This window comes from Eptatretus burgeri, chromosome 3 (genome assembly GCF_056783735.1).
Source record: "Eptatretus burgeri isolate ZD-2024b chromosome 3, Ebu_testis_v1, whole genome shotgun sequence".
Classification (NCBI taxonomy): Eukaryota; Metazoa; Chordata; class Myxini; order Myxiniformes; family Myxinidae; genus Eptatretus; species Eptatretus burgeri.
This window is the reverse complement of record NC_140963.1, coordinates 25,484,519-25,504,583: the sequence shown is the minus strand read 5'-3', so window position 1 is coordinate 25,504,583 and position 20,065 is coordinate 25,484,519. Positions and strand designations below refer to the sequence as shown.

The 20,065-nt window shown below is 45.9% G+C and overlaps 1 long non-coding RNA gene across 1 annotated transcript; it reads left to right on the top strand.

Annotated features, from left to right (window-relative positions):
- The first annotated feature begins 2,154 nt into the window (after positions 1-2,154).
- On the top strand, positions 2,155-7,374 carry LOC147029577 (uncharacterized). The gene is made up of 4 exons (XR_015055729.1): positions 2,155-2,195; positions 2,498-2,669; positions 2,818-2,883; positions 6,852-7,374. It is a non-coding gene; the product is annotated as an uncharacterized LOC147029577 (long non-coding RNA).
- Positions 7,375-20,065: the final 12,691 nt, after the last annotated feature.

The window sequence follows — 20,065 nt, the reverse complement described above, 5'->3', positions numbered from 1 at the left end:
CGAAACAACGGGTTTGGGCCTAACTACACATATACTTACAGAGATATCTCACCTAAGGGACCTGAATGGTGGTTTGCGAATTTCGTCAACCACAACAATATAATGGAGAAGAAAGTAAATACCGATGGATCTTTTTAGATCCTCATAGAGGATCTCTAAGTCTTACTCACGTTGTTGTTCTTGTGGACTTTTTTTTGTTTCACAGCCTACAGTTTTCATCGAAACTTCCTGAAACTTGGAAAAATTTGTAAAAATACACTGCGCAGACAGTAACCATCTCCGATTTTGAAAATTCCTCCGAGAAAAAAGTTATGACATCAAAATATCTCCGCTAATGGGAATCGCCCAAAGAATTATCTCCGAAACTAGGCAAGCTTTTTGAATTTTGTTTGCGGGAATCGAACAGGGCATTAGCAGAGATGAATTACCACACATATGATACATCACTATGACGTCATCAATTTTATGACGTCATTCCTAGTTTTTGACATTTTTAGATCCTCGTGGAGGATCTCTAAGTCTTACTCACGTTGTTGTTCTTCTACTTCTTCTTGTGGACTTTTTTGTTTCACAGCCTACAGTTTTCATCGAAACTTCCTGAAACTTGGCATATATATATATATATATATATATATATATATATATATATATATATATATATATATATATATATATATATATATATATATATGCAAAAATACCCTGCGCAGACAGTAACCATCTCCGATTTTAAAAATTCCTCCGAGAAAAAAAAGTTATGACGTCAAAATATCTCCGCTAATGGAAATCGCCCAAAAAATTATCTCCGAAACTAGGCAAGCTTTTTGAATTCTGTTTGCAGGAATCGAACAGGGCATTAGCAGAGATGAATTACCGCACATATGATACATCACTATGACGTCATATCAATTTTATAACGTCATTCCTATTTTTTGACATTTTTTGTTTCACAACCCAGAGTTTTCATTGGATCTTCGTGAAACTTGCCATGTATATGCAGAAAGCCCACGCGCAGGCAGTAACCATCTCCGATTTTGGAAATTCTTCCTCGAAAAAAGTTGACGTCATAATATTGCCGCTAATGGAAATCGCCTATACCATTATCTCCGAAACTAGGCAAGCTGTTTGAATTTTGTTTGTGGGAATCAAGCCGGGAATTAGCACAGATTATTTATCGCAAACATGATACATCATAATTAACGTCATATTCGTTATGACGTCATCATTAAGAGGACGAGGATCTTCGCTCATTTGAGCTTGTTTTTTAATGCCATGCACAAATTTTGGTACATCACAGGTAATGAAGGTTGTGATCAAGTTTCATCGAAATTGTGTATGTGGTTTCATAGAAGAACGCAAATACATATTTTGGGAGGCAAACCCCATGTGGAATCCCTTCGACCCCAATTTTTTTTTAATGTCGTGAACAAACTTTAGTACATCGTGGGTGGTGAAGGCGGTGGTCGTTTCATCGGAATTGTATGTGTAGTTTGGGAGAAGAAAGCAAATATCTCTTTCAAGGGGCAACCCCCCCGCTCCCCTCCCCCCACTTCGTAGACACCCCGAGACCCCGATTTTTTAATGGCATGAACAAGCATTGGTACATCATGGGAGATGACGGTTGTGGTCAAGTTTCATCGAAATTGTGTGTGTAGTTTCGGAGAAGAAAGCAAATACATATTGTGGGGGGCAACCCCCGTTACACCCTCTTCGAGCCACATTTTTCGAATTTCATTAACAAACTTTGGTACATTCAGTGATGAACGTTGTGGTAAAGTTTGTTCGAAATTGTATGTGTAGCTTCAGAGAAGAAGTTGAAGGTATTTGTGGACGGACGAACGACGTGCCATCCCATCAGCTCCCTGGAACTACGTTTCAGGTGAGCTAATAATTGGGTTCATATTGCAGAAAAATTGAATCCCTTCCCAAATTGGTGGGAGGTGGGGGTGGGGGGAGATTGGGGATTGGTTCACGTTGGCAAGAAGGCTTCTCCAGCCTTCAGGCTTACTGATACTGTGTGTGGTTAACAGTGTAGCAGCTGGCACTGCATTTGGCGGGGGGCAGTCTGTCTTTTTCACAGACTGCAACTCAGCTGCATGTTACATTTTAACCTTAATATCTTTTTTCCCGACTACATGTTGACTGCGCAATGATGCCGACCACAGGGTAGATGCACGACCGGCACCCCACGTTGGGTGAGAATTTTTGCAGCAATGCTGTTGTTGTGCATAGGTTTACAATCTTGATACATGTCTCCACTGCTATTCTTTAGAAAGTAAATACGACGTTATATTTTTTTCTGAAATCATATTTCACTTTTTATCATACGTCTGGCGCTTTCTGAGAGTACTGGGGTTTCATTTACTAAATCAAAAACACGACTATTGCCTTTATCCTTATTTATGCTCTGGAACTTTCAGAAGAGGACAGAAAGTGGTTGGGTTATGTGGTCAACACAAAAATGCTGCATGTTTTCTGTCTCTGCCATCTGGTGAAGAGTTTCGAAGAGTCTCCTGGCAGAGACAGTGTGACCTGCGTTTCCAAGGACATCAGTCAATGCAAGCTGTCAGAACGTACTTGGCCGGCAAAAGCTGAAAGCCAGTTCAATGTCAGCAGCGATGCCCTCAGCAAGCAGTTCACCACCACATGGCAGTACCCCACTGTGCAAGGTGATGTGTGGCTTATACATTGTTGGGACTTCATAATTTGCTCGAATTGACAAATGGTGTGTCATGACTATGAATCGACCAACTGAATGCTGAGTCTTGCGATTTTTCTCACGTGAGCACACTGTCACTGGCCCAATTTTTTTTGCAGAATCTCACATTAGAGAGAATCATCTTATGAAGGTGTTTGTGGATTACAATGTTTCAACTGGATGAGGTAAGTGCGTACAATGTATGAATGTTATCAACTTCACAACATGGGTAAAGAGAAACATTAAATTAATGAGGCGTACGATAGCACGAGTCCGTGTGACTTAGCTACCTTCAAAGTAGAGGATGACGCTGATAAAAATGTGAATAAACATTCTCTCAAGTTTATCCATAATGTCTTACAAATATCTAGCAACAAGCACAAACTCCGCCAGGGCTTTCTAATTTAATGGAGCGATCATTGGAAATCACGGATGCTTAACAGTCACACAAATCACAGAAATGTTCAAAAGTGGAGAAAGTGATAATACATTTAGACTTTGTGGGGGTTCTCGAATCCATTGCAGATGTATTGTCTAGTTTTTGACAATAACACTGAAGTATGCGGTGGTTGGTGGAGGCCCATACTTTCCTGGGAGTGTCGGGGTGCTCACATTGAGTCCTCAGCATTTACATAGCGATGAACTAATGTTGGGCAAGTTGCCATTCCGTGGCTGGTGCAGAAATTTCTGTTGATGAGCATTCCGTTGGACCAAACCCACACGTCTGACATATCCTACCCCATTTTAAAGTTATGGGTCAAATTAATATGTGCTGAAGCACAAATCCTTTAATATGCTTGCTCAGAGCATATATGTCAATTTAATTATTGGGAATTTAAAAGACATTTCAGTGTTTCATGGGATGTACATGGGCCGTTCAGAATATCCTTGAACGAGTTACTTCCAACAGTTCAAAAAATGCTGAAGTTAAAAAAAAAATTCAATACATTTTTTACCCCTCAGCCTGAATTGGCTAAGGGGTATTGTCGTCACAGACGTTGTCCGGGCGTCCGTCCAGGCGTCTGTCAACTTTTGGTTTCCGTCAATTTCGAGGAGAACGCCTTGTCCGATTAAATCCATTTTTGCAGGGTGTGTTGGGGTTGAGTAGAGGAAGGATCCTTTCGAAAATGGGCACGCTGCGATTTACAATGTGGCCTCCATGGCGGCCATCTTGAAATTGGTTTCCGTCGATTTCGAGGAGAACGCCTTGTCCGATTAAATCCATTTTTGCAGGGTATGTTGGAGTTGAGTAAAGGAAGGGTCCTTTCGAAAATGGGCATGCTGCAATTTACAATGTGGCCTCCATGGCGGCCATCTTGAAATTGGTTTCTGGACAATAACTTGAGAACGGCTTGACAGATTGATTTTATTTTTTATTTTATTTTGCAAAGCAAAAATAAATGTCAAATGACATCACAGATGGGGTGCTCTGCTTTTCTTTTTTTTCTTCTTCTTTTTTTTTCTACTTGCACTTGATCAGGTGTTGTGTGTGTGTGTGCGTGCGTGCGTGCATGTGCTGTGCTGCGATTTTCAATATGGCCACCATATTGAAATTGGTTTGCGTCAAGGGGCTGAGGGGTTACACCCACTTTTTTTTTTTTTTGTATACCTTGGTCGAGGCTCGTATGAGAGCTAACACACAACTCACAGCAAGGAGGCATGAGACAAGAGGGGCGGGAGTGGAAGGGACAAAACAGTGGGGAACAGACACATTAGGTGAACTGTGGAAGGGAGAGGGATGGGGATGGGACGGGGAACATGGCGAAGAGAAGATGGACATTACAGGGACTTTCAGGAAGGAAAGCAGGAGAAATGAAGGAAGTGGGCTTGGGTGGATTATCGGGGGTAGAAAAGATTGAGGATTTGGATGGGGGAAGATAAGAGGTGGTGGTGAACAGCTTGTTTGAAAGCCTAGAGGGAAGAATGGGAAAGAATAGAGTGAGGAAGTTTATTCCAAAGGCGGGAAAAAAGAGGAATGAAAGAGTGAAGATGAGCAGTGATTCGTGATTTTGGTAGTTTTACCAGAAGGGGGTTGTTGGCGGACCTTGAGCGCCCTGTGGAAATGTGGTGGGGACAAATCGCAGAGAGAGCAGGGGGGGCAAGGCTGGAGAGGAGTCGGTAGAAGATAGAAAGACCACCGACCAACCTGCGCTGATTGAGTGAGAGGCCCAAAGACTCAGCTTCATTGCGGGAGATGCCGATGATCTTAAATGCCCTGGTTTCGACAGCGTGAAGCCGAGAAAGGTGGGAGGCAGGAGCACCAGCCCAGAGGGGAGAGCAGTACTCCATCAGGTTACGGACAAAAGCTTTGTAAGTGGTCAGGAGCTCAAGAGGGCCGAGGAAGGACTTAGCACGACGGAGGATTCCCAGTCGGCGACTGGCTTTTGAGGCGAGTTTGGAAATGTGACTTTCCCAGGAAAGGTCATGGCAGATAGTGAGACCTAGAAGCTTGAAAGAAAAGACTTCTTCCAGAGGATTGTTGAGAAAGTGGATGGGGGGGTTTTGTAAACGGTCCTTTCGAAGAGACAGTGAGAGTGTGAGATTTGTCTGGATTGAAAGACATGTTCCACGTGTTGGACCAGTTTGTGATTTTATCCAGATCTGCAGTGAGCGAAGAAGCTGCTGCTTGCCGGTCTGAGGGATGACAGATGGTACGGCAGAGGGTGGAGTCGTCGGCAAAGAGAAATAGAGGATTTTCCAGAGAGTCCGAGAGATCATTGATGAAAACCAGAAAAAGAACAGGGCCCAGAACGCTACCTTGAGGAACTCCAGCCTGCACAGGAAGAGGGGATGAAAGAACTCCATTTAGGGCCACGCGTTGACTGCGACAGGAGAGGAAGTCTGCGAGCCATGAGTGGAGATGGCCTTGAATACCATGGGAAGAGAGTTTGGTGAGTAGGGCAGGGTGCCAGACTGTGTCAAAAGCACGTGATATGTCCAGGGATACGGCTCAGATTTCCTGTCTGGCATTGAGGACCTCCATCCATTGATGGGAGAGCAGAAGCAGCATATCCAGGGTAGAGTGACCTGGTTTGAAACCAAATTGATGATTGGAAATCAAGCCATTGGAGAAGAGGAAGGATTTCATGTCTGAAGCGATGATGGATTCCATCACCTTGCTGATGATTGGGAGAAGGCTGATTGGTCTGTAGTTACAGGGATCTGTTTTTGCACCTTTTTATGCAGGGCAGTGATGTTAGCAGATTTCCAAGCAGATGGCAGATGACCTTGGGCAAATGAGAGGGTGAATAGAACAGAGAGAGGGTGAGCAAGAGCAGAAGAGCAGGCTTTGAGGACACGTGGGCTGATGCCGTCTGGACCGGTTGCAGAATCTGACTCGAGGTTTGAAAGCAAGCTCTCCACCTTGTTAGGAGAAAAGGACACAGAGTCCAGGGACAGTTGGGTGCGACTGGGTAGAGATAGTGATGGGTTTAGGACACAAGATTTAGCTGCAAACACCGAGTTTAGACATTCAGCTTTATCACGTGTGGAATCAGCAGTGCGGCCATTTGAGGTAAGGGAGGGGATGGAGGGGGAACATACACCAGAAACAGATTTGATTAAACGCCACCAGGATTTTGAGGAGGGAGAGAGGTTTGAGAGTTCAGACTTGAGATGAGAAAGATGTTGTTTTCTGGCTCTCCTGAGGGTAGATACACACTTGTTCCGAGCTTTGTGGAAAGAACTGAGATTGCCCTCAGTTGGGTTTGCTTTCCATGAGGCAAAGGTAAGTTGTTTCAGGACAACTGCCTCGCCACAAGCTTCAGTAAACCAAGGGCGGGAGGAAGGGTAAGACAACTGAACACGAGAGGGGATAAATCTGTGCATGAGGGAGAGCAAGTTTCTTTGAAAGAATTCCCAGGATGAGTTGATGTTTGAGAAAGTAGTGATAGGAGACCAGTCTGTAAGTTTGATGGCTGCTCGGAGACCCTGCCAGTCGGCTTGACTGAAATGCCAGACTCGACGGCGGTGAGGTGGTTCTCTGATAACAGCCAGAGAGATGTCCACTTTAACAAGGACGTGGTCAGAAGAACCAATTGGAGCGAAGGAAGAGCAGCAGATATTGTCAGGGAAATTTGTCAAAATCAGATACAGAAGAGATGGACCTTTGTGGTGCTATTTTCTGATTCTGATGTACCATTCTCTGTTACAGAGCATCAGTGTTGGCGAAGCATCTTCTTGGCAAGGATTATACTGGGTGGTTTGCCATTGTCTTCCCAGCAGTAGTTGGCACAGGAATTATGGAATTTGTTCATGGTGCTGGTGATAGCTTGCCGACTCTTTGCAAAGCACACTGTGGGATCTTTAACGTCCACCAACTAATGCTGGCAGACGGGACGCCCAGGTAAACCTCCATTCGGAGGATGGCACACACACATTGATGAAGCACCCTGCCCGTGAAACACTAGGATGACAGTTTATAGCTGGGCCAAGATTCAAGCTCAGGCTAGACAGCTTTGAGTGAGGTGAGTGTGTGTTCCTCTTGGCCATCCTGGCAGCCTTCAATACATTACTCCTTATAATTAGGGAATCTTTGTTCTTACTAATCAGTTAATAGGTGAAAATACATTGGTGGATATTGAATTGTTTGAACTATCTCATTCTGAGTACATTGTGAACACCCCTCGTGTGCTGATCTTGTGGTAAACTTCTACACATTTGTCTTCAAAACAGTTGTTCACCACCATCTCTTATCTTCCCTCATTCAAAACCTTGATCTTTTCTACCCCCGTTAATCCACCCCAAGCCCACCTCCTTCAAATTCCCTGCTTTCCTTCCTGAAAGTTTCTGTAGTGTCCATCTTGTTTGCCCCGTGTACCCCACCCCATCCCTCTCCCTTCCACAGATTTCCTCATGTGTCTGTTCCCCACCGTTTTGTGCTTCCCTCTCCCGTCCCTCTTGTCTCCTGCTCCCCTTGTTATACATTGTGTGTGTTAGCTCTTGTGCGAGCCTCGACATTGTATATAAAAAAAACAAAAAATGATAAAAACGCCCTCCAAAATATAAAAATTATAATCGAATTGTGTTACAAAAACAAACTAAGAATTTTCCATGAATAGTCAAACTTGTGAAGCCCTTCTTTGCCCAAAAGAAAGGAAAAAAAAATAGCCATAAGGAAACTGCATTCTTTCATGAGTTTTACAACCATGAAATGACATACCGAGCATACATCATGACGGTCAAACCACAAGTGCCAACCATCTGCCATAAGAAGTATGTTGAATTACCCGTGTTTGGCAAAACCACTTGACACCTGTTTTGGACACAATAGCCATATCAGTAATCCAAATGGTTCGAGACAAGAAATTCAGTCGAAATGTCAGCCTTAATGGTCTCATGATTGGAATTACATCATAAAATTGCATCAGCTCCAACCTTGTGGATTGAAAACTCATGGGAAGAGGCGGAGGAATACAGGAACCGAGGAAGGAAAATATTGTCTCACCATTTTCAAACATGGTCCTGGATGGGGAGAGTGAGAGTAGGGGATGGTGGGGGACAATAACTACAAATAATCACTTTCACAAAAAAGGTGAGTAGGAAGTAAATTGACAAGATTACATATTTTAAGAAAGAAAAGAAGGGATAGGAGAGGGAGAAAAAGGAGGGCATGATAGTTTACGGAGGAGGGAGACAAATGGGATAGGAGGTTAAAAGAGAATCGCAGTAAGGAGATGGAGGTTTCAGTGATAGGACTGAAATATTGGCCATTTTTGCGCATGTAATATGTAGATAATGCCTGTTTGGATTCCTTTCTGCATGTATACCATATAGCAAAGAATAATCTGCGTCCCTTGCTGGCGTTATGCAAATTACTGTTAATTTGGTCGTTCCATTGATGCATGGATTTCGTTCAAATTCATGGCAGGGCTGCCACCATCATTTCATTAAGTTGTTCCCTGGGATTGTCAGTTCCCGAAGATAATTACTCCCTCGCATTTTCGCAAAACCCACGCCTCTTTAACCAGCCAACGTGAAACGACATGATGTATTCCCGAGAACATGAGTCATGAAGACTGTGAAAATGCAAATGCATTTTATTTTTAATAGCTAATCCTCTCCGTGTCTAAATTGCTGTAATGGATGGTCCGTCATGCACTCCCGATTTTGTTGGCAGCTCAGCGTCTGGTATTAGATGCTGGACCTCTCTTGTTGAACTTCTGACCCAATGGCTCAGCAGCGATTACGATTAATGGGCATCTCAGGCTCTGGGACTTGGGTGAGATTAACAGACCCGAAGTCGTCACCCTTTCTTCAACCTTCACCTGTCGCGCAAGTTCATTGCCCGAAAATTAGGATGGCATGCTAAACGACATGCAGAGCTTTCCAAATTTTATTCCGGTCAAGGGTAAGAAGGAGAGAAGTGACATATTTTGATTGTGGTCATGAATCTGAATAGAGTGAAGGGCAGGATTATAAACTCTCCTCAACCTCAGGAACCCCAGCACTCAGGTAGCACAAAAGTGCCATACACCTAACAATTTCACAAAAAAACCCTCAGCCTAAAGATCTCATTGTGGAAACCCATTACATTGAGCAATCCATCCATCCATTGGGACCATACTCTGTGCAGAGCATTGGTGCTGCCTAAGCAGCTATTGGACACAATCCTGGACGGGTCGCCACTCCAACACAGTATACCAGCAAGCTGACACTCATTTTGCCGACCTCAGAAGGATGACAGGCAGAGTCAACCCCACCTGGTATTAATTTAACAGCTGAGCAGGATTTGAACTGAGGATCTTGTGATCCCAAGCCCACCACCCGAACCATTAAGCCAACACCAGGCAAACATTTAGCAATACAGGGATACCAACCCATTAACAACATTTTCAGAACAGTATATGAACTTGAAATAATTAGTCTCTCTGCCTTTCCGAGGAATTGTAAAATTCAGGTCAGTTGGTCGCATTGAGCAATCGTCATGATGCACATCGAGTACGCTGAATGCATGGTACACCGGCACCACCAAGTTACGCATGTGAATGACATAAATAAGATGTTGTTTCCTATCGTGAAATAACCAACCACAGTGTCTTTATTTCTCGCGCTTGCTTTTGGGCGAGTAAAATCGATTAGTAACGGCAGATTGCCATACGAGTGGAGTGATTTGATGATAGCGAGCAAGGTTATCTTGAATATGTGTGATGATATGTGTGTCACAAACAGCATTTATGAGGCTGTGTGACGTTCCCTGTAGACACATGAACAACATCGCCTCTTTATGCACAATCGCATGCCAGTCACACCTCGTCATGTCATTTCGCTCCATAAAAGAAAGCGTACAGGTATTGAAATTCTAACGGGTACTGAAAGGTCCCCTGTGGGCATTGCGGCTCAGCCGATAGCGCTCCGCTTTGTGTCGCGATGGTGGAATGCAAGTCTTATTGCTGTTCATATGGAGTCGGACAGAAAGTCATCCTACTTGGACACTGATATTTCTCAGGAGCACAGAAGTATCTTTACGATCGGAAAAATAAATAATTTTCAAAATTACTTTTGACAAACTGGAACATCTGCATTCTGGGGTGAACATTGCTTGTGGTAGTGGATACTTCGATAGGAGAAAAACCCTGGGATTGCTGGAATTTTGTTTGAATAACACATATGACCTGGCTGTGAGTTACTGTATTGATAGCAGCGGCAGAAAAGGGGTTATTTGGGTATGTATATATATATATATATATATATATATATATATATATATATATATATATATTGTGACGTCCACGGGACTTGAACAGTCCCGCCAACGTAGAATGAGCCGAAACGATGGAGGCGATTCATTTATTTATAACCCAAACATGGCGGTTCTAATCGCTCTACCGCAAACGGGACGAGGAAGGTGGCACGAGTCGCTTTTCACTGAGTTGATGATGTTTATTTGTTTTTATTATTGACCAGAAATAACAAGACTCGGCAAGAAGAGGGATCCGGGGCGATTCGACGGGATGGTGTGGGATCGGGCGTGGGGAAAACACAGACGATTCCAATGAATATACAGATCTCAAACCCTCGAAGGTGCCAAGTACACACACACACACACACACACACACACACACACACACACACACACACACACACACACACACACACACACACACACACGCACACGCACACGCACACGCACACGCACACGCACACAAAACGTAGCTATTTCTGGTGGTCAGGCTGGACCGTGGTGTGGACGCAACTGTCCCTGGATCGGCGTCGGACGAGCTGGCCTTGCTCTAGTCAGGGGGGCAGGAGAAACCGTGGTGCTGTCGACCTCTTGGTCTTGGCCCAAGTCCGCTCACAGCCGCCAGGGAACCAGTTCTGGCGCCAAATTGTGAGCAGGAGAGGGAGGCAGGTCCGCCCGCCGTTCGACCCCATACTCCGAGTCAGCAGAACCCCAGAGCCAACCGAGGTGAGGCACGAGGCTCAGCAAGGCTCCAAGACACGATGAAGAACACGATCGAATCAGCACAACAACAAGTACGCTTCCCGCGCAACAACCTCCACACCAAAAAAACACGATCTTTTTGTCCCGATCTTATTCCTCTTCCTTTTCCTTTTCCTTTTCCTTTTCGACCCCGAACAGAACCTTTTTATCCTCCCGTCCTCGTCACTTCCAATCGAGCCGTTTTATTGGCCCACCGCCGTCGCCTTCCGCCAATCGTGATCACGGGGCGGAGCCATCCGCAGCCCTGTCCTGTGACGTCACGGCCAGCCTCCAGGGACTAATAAAAGGGGTTTACGCAGACACACTTACCCTATCCCGTGTCCCTATCTAATTACGTGACAATTATCATTTCCCCCTTGAAGAAATGAACATTTACTAGACAACTTATCACCACTAAATTGCTACTTATTACATCGAGATCCTGGTAAACTCGAACAGCATGGCATACCTAATTAAACATCCTAATTACCCTTTGAATGCATACCCCCCCCTCAAACGTAACACTGCCCCCTCCTCTGGTACCGCAGCTCCTGCAAGGTATATCACAGGCGCTACCGTACCAGCCTTAACACTTACTGACTCACACCTAATTAACCTAACGAAATAAAGTAGGAGGGGCAATGGGCAGCGAGTCGCAGCTAAATTACCTATCCTGCTTAATGTACTACCCCCTTATGGCCTTATCCTCGCCTAAACAATCATTCGTTTTTTTTTTTTTTTTTAATCACATGAGAGCACTGAGCGAAGTTGCACTCCATCTTCTGGATCATCGCTCTTGCCCTACACTCTTCCAGTGATCTGGGGAGGGGAAACAAAAGGTTCCACAAAAACACAACACTTATACTTTACATTCCTACTCTAAGCCTTAACGACACTATTCACAGGATATTTACACTTGACCGCCTCCCCCAGTGGATGCTAATAGAACCAGCGTTACCTGGGGAGCCAATTTTCAAATTTGCTTGCCCCAAAATTATGCGGACATCATGCCCTTGCTGCACATGTCAAGTTGTGCGGGATCGAGTGGGACTCATACATCTTCACAACACTCACACCATGGTCATCATCACATTTCTAGGTCATGGTCCTCATTTTAATCATGCAGGCTGAATCCCGTCGTGGCCGTGGGGTGGGTTACCACAAGATGATGGGGGCATCTCAGGTGCAACCATGCCCACAGGTAAGCTTTAGTCCAACCCGGACGTTTCTCCACCCCGCTCCCTTTGATTCCCACACCCCTGGTAGCCATCAGCTCTAATCCCGTACAACACTCTGGAAGGGGTCTCACTGGCTCCTCTGGCCTTCCTGGGTCGCCAAGGTCCTACCCGCCTTGGTCGCCCAACCAGACCCTCTCCCAGTTGCCTCCAGACACTGTCACCATTAGCCACCAGGTGGTGAATCTCCTTGAAGGGGGTCGCAATTCACGCTCACCGTGAGCTTCAGCAATCCCTGTGGACAAGCACATCATCCCCACCCACAAAACCCACATGACACCCACATGACACCCCCACCCCATCGGCCTTACATGTGACACCTGCATTTCTAACACTTCACCGACCATGACCTTCCCTGTTACCACACCATGTCCAATAAAAATCAATATGTGCACCATACATTTCACTTCTTAACTTGAAGCAACTCACACAGCACTTCTCACCTGATCCACGCACCAGCCATTGGACAGCCACTTGTGCCCGCTTTGTTACCAATTACCCACTGTCCCGATTGTCACTCTAAAACACAGCAGAACTTACAAACCCATGCCAATTTTCCCACAATTCATTTTTTTCCACAAAAGGAGGGCACTTCGCCACAATCTCAGCAGCAGAGCATGGCCGAATATGCTCAGCCCAATCTAGTCTCCCCGACCCCCGACAGTGATCTCCGGACCCGACCTATGAAAGGGCATCTCGGATAGACCTGGCGATTCAGCAGGAGGATTCACCCTCTCCGAGTCTAAAAGTCTATTGGAGGGTCCCTCCATCGCCGGGTACCGGCAATATCGTTGCACGTGTCCTCTTCGCCCGCACCGGAAACAACTCCCCATAAAAGGCCCCCGTGAGTATCGGTGAAATGTCTCTTCCGGTTCCGGACCCCCTCCGCCATAATCGAATTGCTCTATTGGCTGGGCTGGACCCCGCCGCTTTGGCGCACCAACTACCGAATTACCCCATATCAAACTTAACAATTTCTGGCAAATTTCCTGAAACATTTGGGTAATGCCAATTTCTCCCAGCCCCCCTCCCTGATCCTGGATCTCCGCCTGTCGGATCGTCACCGATGGCCTCTCTGGAACCCGACCTGGCCGACTCCACGAGGCCAGCCTGGCCGTGCACTCGGCCGCTCGGTGAACGGTGGGTGGATCCTGTAACTCCACTAGCGCTCGGACCTCAGGGTCAGGAAGAGCAGCTAAAAATTTCTCTAGTGCCAGTCTGTCCCATGCCTCCACTGTAAGGTCCCGATACGCGATCCTGACTGATTGGTAAATGTCCTGTGCCAGCTCCTGCACTGTCTCACCCGGCTTTAATCTGCGGTGCTGGAGCTGGGCCCGCACCAGATCACAGTTTGCCGCGAACCCAAACCGACGGCTCAACGCCTCGCAAATGTGGGAGCTGGTCAACATCCCCTCCGCGATCACGTTTAACACATCTGCTGCTGGTCCCCGCAATGTTGCCACCAAATTCCCTGTACGTTCCCGCTCATTCCACACGTTTAGTCGGGAAATACACTCAAATTGCGTCAGAAAAGCTTCAACGCTCCCTGACCCGTCGAAATTTACCAGGGGGATCACTTTTACGGTGGCCCGCTTCTCAGTTTCTCCCTTGTCTGAATCCAGCCCAGGGATCAAACACCCTTGTGGCTGCGTATCCAATTTCGGAGCCCACTGTGGCCAAAGATGTTTTGTGGTGAGGGTCTCATGGGTCAATTTTGCCTCCTGTTCCAAACGTTGAATGGACCGATTCACCTCTTCCCGCAGGATCTTCTGGGCCCGCACAACCTCCTCCAAGGCTCCGTCGCGAGTTTGTAGCTGCTCCTCAACCAACCCGGACACTCTACTTACAAAAGACGGCTCTACCAGGCCTTTATCCAAGTCTTCATCTTGGCTCATAATTTTATCTTGTTCGTCCAAACGAGCCTCCAATCCTTTTACCTCCTCCGCCAAATTCATCCCTTGCTTCCTCAACTCTCCCCACTCTTCAACTTACAGCTGCGTACGAGCATCCACACAGGCACAATGACGTTCCAGGCTTTCATCCACTTTATCAACCCGAATGTTCGTTGCATCAATTTTATCTACCAATTTTTTCCGTATATTTTCCCCCTCCAATGTAATTTCTCCCTTTGTTTCCTCCAATCTATCCTCGAATTTACTTTGTATTTCCCCCAATTTAACATCCACACACTCCTGCATCTCAGTTTTCATTTTCTCCATCTTTTCCCCCAATTCATCCCTCATTAAATCAATCCGTGCACCCAACTGTACCCCCATCACCCCCAATTGATCTGTCATTTCTGCCCTCTGTGTCACGAATTGATTTTCCATTTGTGCCGTCATTTCTGCCCTCTGTGTCACGAATTGATTTGCCATTTGTACCGTCATGTCCCCTATTAAACGTTCCAACAGTGTCTGGATCGTCATCGCACCGGTTTCCGGCGCTGCCGGCCCCGTTACGGGCAATGAAGCACGGTCCACGCTCGGAATGGGGGAGGTTCCAACCCTACCCCCGTCTCTCCCTTCTTCCCCCGACTCGCTGCCAGACACGTGGCCTTCCTCCTCAAACATCTGCACATCCGCCATGGTGCAGAAGTCCCGTTTTCCGCCAATTAATTTAATTTTGAAAAATCCCGCCAAAATTTTCCCGTGCTCGCGCGCTTTCCTGTAGTAATTTTATATTCCAATTCGTGGTGAGATTTTAATCTTGGTATATTCTCCCGATACCAAATATAATTTAGAGGGGTTCGAACATCCCACTCCTGACACCAATGTGACGTCCACGGGACTTGAACAGTCCCGCCAACGTAGAATGAGCCAAAACGATGGAGGCGGTTTATTTATTTATAACCCAAACATGGCGGTTCTAATCGCTCTACCGCAAACGGGACGAGGAAGGTGGCACGAGTCGCTTTTCACTGAGTTGATGATGTTTATTTGTTTTTATTATTGACCAGAAATAACAAGACTCGGCAAGAAGAGGGATCCGGGGCGATTCGACGGGATGGTGTGGGATCAGGCTTGGGGAAAACACAGACGATTCCAATGAATATACAGATCTCAAACCCTCTAAGGCGCCAAGTACACACACACACACACACACACACACACACACACACACACACACACACACACACACACACACACACACACACACACACACACACACACACACACACACACACACACACACAAAACGTAGCTATTTCTGGTGGTCAGGCTGGACCGTGGTGTGGACGCAACTGTCCCTGGATCGACGTCGGACGAGCTGGCCTTGCTCTCGTCAGGGGGGCAGGAGAAACCGTGGTGCTGTCGACCTCCTGGTCTTGGCCCAAGTCCGCTCACAGCCACCAGGGAACCAGTTCTGGCGCCAAATTGCGAGCAGGAGAGGGAGGCAGGTCCGCCCGCCGTTCGACCCCATACTCCGAGTCAGCAGAACCCCAGAGCCAACCAAGGTGAGGCACGAGGCTCAGCAAGGCTCCAAGACACGATGAAGAACACGATCGAATCAGCACAACAACAAGTACGCTTCCCGCGCAACAGCCTCCACACCAAAAAAACACGATCTTTTTGTCCCGATCTTCTTCCTCTTCCTTTTCGACCCCAAACAGAACCTTTTTATCCTCCCATCCTCGTCACTTCCAATAGAGCCGTTTTATTGGCCCACCGCCGTCGCCTTCCGCTAATCGTGATCACGTGCGGAGCCATCCGCAGCCCTGTCCTGTGACGTCACGGCCAGCCTCCAGGGACTACTAAAATGGGTTTACGCAGACACACTTACCCTATCCCGTGTCCCTATCTAATTACGTGACAATTATCATTTTCCCCTTGAAGAAATGAACATTTACTAGACAACTTATCACCACTGAATTGCTACTTATTACATCGAGATCCTGGTAAACTCGAACAGCATGGCATACCTAATTAAACATCCTAATTACCCTTTGAATGCATACCCCCCCCTCAAACGTAACAATATATACATATACATACATATATATATATATATATATATATATATATATATATATATATATATATATATATATATATATATATATATATATATATATATATATATATATATATATACATATATATATATATATATATATATATATATATATATATATACATATATATATATATATATATATATATATATATATATATATATACATATATATATATATATAAATACATATATATATATATATATATATATAAATATATATATATATATATATATATATATATATATATATATATATATATATATATATATATATATATATATGTATGTATGTATCAGAGCATTAAAGTGAAGTGGATTCTTCGCCAAGCTCTAATTCCCTCCTGTACAAAATATGGATGTTATCTCGTTCATTCATATATTTTATTTTTATTCATTTATTATTTTTTTCACTCACTTCAATTTCAGAAGGCTCCACTTCAACATTATAACATGTGTTCATATTTAGGCTTTCAGAGCGTTGATAAAAATAAAACTGTTGCACCACAGAATAAATTCCAACCTTTGAAATTTGACAATGAAATCTATTGGGGGAAATTAAGTCCTCCCCTGTCCCCCTCCCCTTGCCTTTGTGTAATTTGCAGAGCTGATTGCTTATACCACTTCTTCTTCTCCTCCTCTTCCTTTTATGAGATCCAATGGCACCAAGCTTCTGCCCTGCCTTGACCACGATACTCCCTCTCTGTCCCAAGCAAACTATCTCCACTCTCCAACCACCCCTACCTTACTGATATCCCTCCTCACACAATCCTCTCATCTCAATCATGGTCTACCTCTTTTCCTCTTACCTTGCTCCTTCAACTTATCTGCTCTTTTGGCCAATCTCTCTTCTCCCATCCGCACCAAGTGCCCAGCCCATCTCAGCCAGCATTTCACCAATCTCCCTGTTAAGCTCATCTTCACACCAATCTCCTCACTCAGTTCATCCATCCTCCTTCTATCCACCCTCTTCACTCCTGCAATCCTCCTGACCCAGTTGTTCTCACAAACATGCAGCCTCGATAGTTTCCTCTCTCTCAGTGACACCGTCTCTGGACTGCAAAGGTGGGCCGGCATTACACACGACATCAGAACCTTCCCTTTCAATTTCCTTGATATATTTCTGTCTGCCATTACTCCTTCAACCTTCCTCCATGCTTCACACCCACCTGAATCCTCCTCCGCACCTCTGCCTTGGACTTACCATACCCGGTCACTGTTTCTCCCAGATATTCAAAACTATTTCCCTGCCTGAGCTTCTTCCCCTCTAACCTGATATTAATTTCTTTTCTTTGCTGCCTGACACACATCACCTCAGTCTTCTCCATGTTCATCTTCAGCCCATGTTTCTCAAATGCCTCCTTACACTCCCCCAGTACTTGCTGCATCTCCCATCCACTTCCCACAACAACAGCCAGATCATCCACAAACAGCATCCTCTCCATGCTGCCCCTCAATCTTACTTTCCTGCTTACCAGCTCCATGAACATGATAAACATAAGTGGCCTGAGAAGCAAGAGCGCTTCCATGCCTAAAACCGAGGTTCAGGAATAACTCCTCAGACATCCCAAGACCAAACAAAACTCTTCCCTTCATTCCCTTGAACATACCTTCTGTGATGAATTAAAGGATGCGACGCGTGATCACGTGTCGCGCGGCTCGCACACGAGACAGATAAAACTGCGCAGTCGGTGGGATAGTCCCTGGGGCATTGCCATTTACGGCGGTGGTTCACTTGGGGCTCGTTGAATGGTGAGAATTGAGAGTGTACCGGACTCCGTGCTTATGCTGGCTCATTGCTGATTTATTTTGCGGTGATCGACTGCACGTGTATTCCTTGCTGCACATGTATTCCTTGCTGCACATGTATTCCTTGCTGCACATGTATTCCTTGCTGCACATGTATTCCTTAATGTGTCTGTAGAATCGGCTTCAATCAAGTGAAATAAAGCCTACACTCCGAAGGTTTTTCCCTCGCATTCATTACAATTTATTTCACTTGATTCCTTCGGCTCCCTCAACCGACTATGGACAAGATCTACAAGCCAGAGAGGTTCGATGCAGACCCAAACGCTACTGACTCGGAAATGAAGTGATCGCATTGGTTCCGTTCCTTCTCACACTATCTGACCATCATTGAAGAGGGAGCCGACAAATTGGCCACACTTGTAAACCATGTCTCGCCCAGCGTATTCAGGCTCTTCTCGGAGTGTGACACCTACGACGCAGCGATCGACATGCTGCGGGCGCTCTACGTGAAGCGCAAGAACGAGGAAAACATACGACATCTTCTCAACACACGCAGGCAAGCAGCCGGGGAGACAATCGATCAGTTCCTGCAAGCTCTGAGGCAGTTGGGCAAAGACTGCAGTTTCCGGGCTGTAACCGCCGAGGAACATCGAGATGAAGCGACCCGAGAGGCCTTCATCCAGGGGCTCCGGTCAGCCCCCATTCGGCAACGCTTACTGGAAAAAGCACAACCCACTCTTGAAATGGTAGCTGACCAGGCCCGAGCTATGGATACGGCTCAGCAGCAATCTGAGTCATATGGGACACCGGTGTTGCTAATGAACGCTGCTATGGCGGAAACTCAAGGAACCCCTAGGGACACCTCCGACACTGAGGATGGAGATAAACCCGAGGAATCGGATACCCAGACCTCGTCAAACTCCTCAGCAACTACTTCGGTTGGTAAATGCTTCTTTTGTGGGTATAAAAGACACCTCCGTAACAAATTCCCCGCCAGGGATGCCACATGCATGAATTGTCACAAGAAAGGGCATTATGCCAGGGTATGCAAATCTACTCTTAGAAGAAATAAACCCACTTCTGCGGCTCTCTACTCACAAAAGAAAGTAACAGCAGCTTCACTGGGGAATCTATCCAAAGTTATCATCAACGTACGAATTAACCGGCATATGGCTGAGGCTCTGATTGATACCGGTAGCTCTGAAAGTTTCGTCAACAGCTCACTAGCGAAGGGCAGGAAATGGAAGATCCACCCGACAGACAATACGTTATGCATGGCCTCCACATCACTACAGTCCCACGTACGAGGGTACTGCAAAGTTGAGTTGGACATAAAAGGCTACACGCATTGGGATGTAAGGGTACTGGTGCTTCGTGATTTATGCGCAGATGTAATTCTGGGTCATAATATCCTCAAGCAGCACGCGAGCGTCGAAATACCCTTTGGAGGAAGCAAACCTCGTCTAATTCTAAATGCTCTGACCACCGCCAAGGTATCGTCCCCCCTGCTGTTTGCTAACTTGTCGCCGGACTGTAAACCGATAGCGATCAAATCGCGACGATATACCACCGCCGATATGGACTTCATCGCTTCGAGACCAAGCGATTGCTGGAAGAAGGTATTATAGAACCGAGCGATTCGCCATGGCGCGCGCAGGTGTTGGTGACTACCAGTCAGAACCATAAGAAACGAATGGTTGTCGATTACTCTCAAATGGTCAATCGCTTCACCCACCTCGATGCCTACCCTTTGCCGCGCATAGACGAGATGGTCGAACGCGTGGCCAATTACAAAATATTCAGCACCATCGATTTGCGAAGCGCCTATCATCAAATTCCCATTCGAGAGGAGGACAAAAGTTACACCGTGTTCGAGGCAGGTAGACGCCTCTACCAATTCAGGAGGATTCCGTTCGGTGTCACGAATGGAGTAGCTTGCTTCCAACGAGT